Source organism: Octopus bimaculoides, chromosome 19 (assembly GCF_046866305.1).
Source record: "Octopus bimaculoides isolate indiv1 chromosome 19, ASM4686630v1, whole genome shotgun sequence".
NCBI classification, from domain to species: domain Eukaryota; kingdom Metazoa; phylum Mollusca; class Cephalopoda; order Octopoda; family Octopodidae; genus Octopus; species Octopus bimaculoides.
The window spans coordinates 30,977,299-30,981,613 of NC_142946.1; positions in this window are offsets into that span (position 1 = coordinate 30,977,299).

Genomic DNA, 4,315 nt, shown 5'->3' on the forward strand with positions numbered 1-4,315 from the left:
ACAGAGGGTCTAACAGTGGGAAATTATGTCTAAACATGAGCGTAAAGCGTGTGAACTTCCGACGTGCATCGAGTCGGGAAAAGAGCTGAGCGGGCTCAGACATGTTGAAAACAAAGTAGTGAGGCATAATATCATGGTGTACGTGTGCGTAACTAGGTGCAAGGTTGAGGCTGTATGCTAGTGTCTGGGGTATTAAATGCCTTGAAATGTGCAGGAGTGAAAGTGAGGCATGTGTCGCGTTGTAGAGGACGAACAACATTTTCTATGTATACGTGACCGACCTAGGATCTTACAGAGGCGAGGTGTGTCTACAAGGGCGCAGGGAGCATGAAAAACAAGTGAGAAAGGCATGGTGTGGTGCATGAATGACAGTGTCAACATGTATGTGTGTATGAACATTGTGTGGTGCAGCAAAAGAAACGAACAGTATAGGAATGAGTAAACAAAAGTGATAAGACTTAGCTGAAGATAGTGTCCTTTCTGAAAAGTGTATTACTGAAAAGTGAGAAAAGATGTGCATGCATAGAAAAAGAGGTTATTGAAAGTCTATGTAAGAGTCTTAAATACATACAAAAGTTCATAGACAATGTGGGGACGAGACGAAAAACGTGTGTGTGCGCCGAAAAGGTTGCATTGTAGGGAAGTGCATCGCAGTTTGCATCGTGGTATAATGCTTTCTGCAGCAAGTCGAACGCGAGTTGTGGAGTGCATTTGTGGCACTTGAGAGGTAGTCAGGTAGAAGTTAAATGCGGAATCTGATTGACGGCGGACGGCACGTAGATAGACTCAGAATGGACATTAAGTTGATAAGGGGGAATACTGGAGCTGACGAATGCTATTTTAGATGAAGTGTTGGTATTCCATCTAATGACTCTGCTCAGAAGGCTGTACTCTTATTTGGTAGTAAACCCGGTATGAAAAAATGCATGGAACAAAGGTGATGACTTTAAATACGTTTATTGTGGCCACACGTATGTATACACAAGCTGAATGACAGTGGTTGGTGGACATTTATTCATATATTTACATGCATCTGCGTGGGTTGTGTGTTAGCTGTTAACCCTGGTGAGGATATGTTAGAACCAGTGCAGTGTGTTAGAACCAGTGCAGTGTGTTAGTGCTGTGTAGATGTGGTTGACGACGTTGGTGAGAGACCTCATGGTGGTGACGAAGATGGAGGTCGCTGTAATGCGGTCAGTGGTTAGACCTTAGAAAATCTGGAAACAACAAAATTTCTTTATTTACCTATAAAGGCATATATAGAGGGGACACTAAAAAAGACGAACACTTACATTCTTACAAATGGTTTGGGTTACAATGAAATGGAAAAAATCGGATAAAGGGATGAAATAAAATTATATACAAATAAAAATTTATAAAATGATGTTCCGGGTTATTTGTTATGGTTAACCCGCCGTTTTTTTTTTCTCCTTTGGTAAGTTTCGCAATCCAATAGAGACTTGTTCAACTTCCAATAGCCAGATCCCTGTCTATGAACCATACCTATATGCAGCCTACATGTCACTAATTTGTAATCCGTGTAGGGTACATAGATAAACTGTGGACAGCTTAACCCATTACCTCCCATAATTCTATTAACTGGAATTTTTTTTATGAAACTTTGATTTCTAGCATAAAATAGCCTTAGAAACATGCTGGAATGATCAAAATAACATTTCGAAACAACATTTCAAAAAGAAATAAGCGAGATATTGGGTGAAAAATTAGCAAACCTCATTTGAATATCAGAGAAATGTTGTTGGCACTCCGTCGCTTACGACGTCGAGGGTTCCAGTCGATCCGATCAACGGAACAGCCTGCTCGTGAAATTAACGTGCAAGTGGCTGAGCACTCCACAGACACGTGTACCCTTAACGTAGTTCTCGGGGATATTCAGCGTGACACAGTATGACAAGGCTGACCCTTTGAATTACAGGCACAACAGAAACAGGAAGAAAGAGTGAGAGAAAGTTGTGGTGAAAGAGTACAGCAGGGTTCGCCACCATCCCCTGCCGGTGCCTCGTGGGGCTTTAGGTGTTTTCGCTCAATAAACACTCACAACGCCCGGTCTGGGAATCGAAACCGCGATCCTATGATCGCGAGTCCGCTGCCCTAACCACTAGGCCATTGCGCCTCCATCAGAGAAATATACCTAGTAGATATAGCAAAAAGATTAGATATGTGTAAATATTGACAGATAATTACGAAATTTGTAATTTTTAAGTGATCCCATATGAGATCACTGGTAGGTAATGGGTTAAACTAAACTTATCTCTAGCATTAACTATTATCCTGTCTATATAAGACCTGATAGACTCGTCGTTATTAGACCAAGTCCACATTGGAACGCTCGGATTATCAAGTCTATCGATCTGCCAGCCTAGAATCACTTCAGCAGATCGATGAGGCGTGAGTTACACTTCCTAACATTCGGGCCTACGCTATCTAGGCGTACATCCAGAATAGCGTTAAAATCCTCTAGCAAAACTAGTGTTCTTGATGTCACAAGAAAGTTCTCTAGGCATTGATAGAACTCATCCCGTTTGCCTAGCGTGCTAGGCGCGTAGATGCCAACGAACCTGAAGGCTTTACTCTGTATGTCAGATCCAGAACGACCGACTTGCATTATGGGTCCACGAAAATCGTACGTGTCTGCAGGGCCAGGCTTTTCGGGACCTAAACTACAACACCTCTACTCCCCGCCTTCTGGCTAGGAGACATGATTTTCTCATAGCCATTCAGTAGAGTTGAGAAGGCCTGCAGCTTGTACAGCCTGGTCTCTGTAGCAACCATAATATCAATTATGTGTGACCTGAGGTCGTCGAGGAGGCAAGCCTGCTTCCTCTTCGAACTCAGGCCATGGACATTTAAACACGCAATGCATAGCGTAGCCATGTCAAACACAAAAAAGAAGGAAATTCGAGCTTATCTGCTCGTTTGTCTTTCGAGGTGGGGTTATTCTCAGTATTTCTGAGACAAGTTCCCCTCCCTCCTTTCTTTCACAAAAATGGTTCTACCGGCGGGTTAAATACCTTAGGCAGTTCTTTCAGTTCCGCTATTTTTGGGGGGTGTCTACTTTTGAGTTTGTTGTAACGGCCTCCTTGGCCGGAAGTGCCGCCTCTTTACATTTCCCCTTGGGTTCGTCTTTACTAGCAGAGGTGGTCGCCTGCTGTGTCACAGTCTCCGTGGCTGGGGGAACCGTCTCTTCGTTTTTCTCTTGCTCCTTCTCCTCCTCCGCCTCGGCTTCCTTGTCCTTTGTTTTTTGTTTTTGTTTACCTCAGGTGCCCTTTTTTCCACAATGAAAGAACCTGGGTCTTCTCCCCTCCACATGGCCTGCCAATTTTGACTCCTCTGCGTGTATAGTTTCGGGTAGACCTTCCAAACCCAGACTTGTCGCTAGTGCCAGGATTTCCAGAGTTTGACCCCGCCAATTCTGTGGGGCGTCTCTGGAGATCTGAATAATATTTATCTTGTCCTCTCTCTTGTAGAGGTGTGTGGCAACGATCCATGCTACCTCCACCTCTGGCGGGGATGTTCTTAATCCTTATCCGGGACGTTCTGCGTCCCACATATAGATGCAGTAGCATGACGTTGTCACATAGCAAGGTTCGAGTTGAGAATTCTCTTGTCTTCTCAATCGATTCGAACCTTGCTTCGACGGTCGCGTACCTTGTGTCTCGGGCATCTTTCAACTGTGCTTTCCTCAACTGTGCTTTCCCGAGACATCTTTCAACTGTACTTTCCTCCAAATATTCCAGCCTTTTCTTTTCCACATCATGTTTTATTTATAATTGTCTTTTCCTTTGTCTTGTTTCTTATTTCACTCGGGGGTGTTATCTTACTTTCCCCGTTTTCCTCGGTGATCATAACATAGTATGCCTATATATCTTCCATCTTCAAAGTAATTGTTTCAAGTCCACTAACAGCGGCGGGAAAATTCATTGTTTTCTTTTTTTTTTTTGTTCTTCTACAGAAGACATTGTTTTTAATATTTATTAAAAACATATTCAAAAATTCCACAATTTTTGTCCCGAAAAGGAACGCGATTCAAAATTAGCCGCAAGCGGTAAACACAAATTATATATCCTTCCCCATTGGGGGAGATAACAGTTCACAATATTACCGCAGACAATTATTTAACAACGTTTCCCTTACGAGAAACCATCAAGCACAATGTAATAATTCCTGCAAGGAGGCAACAATTATAACATCTAACCTTCGAGGTAAACACAAGCAGATATATCACATAAGAATGTGAGCGAACGACGGTCTGGAAACAACAGATTTCTTTATTTACCTATAAAGGTATACATAG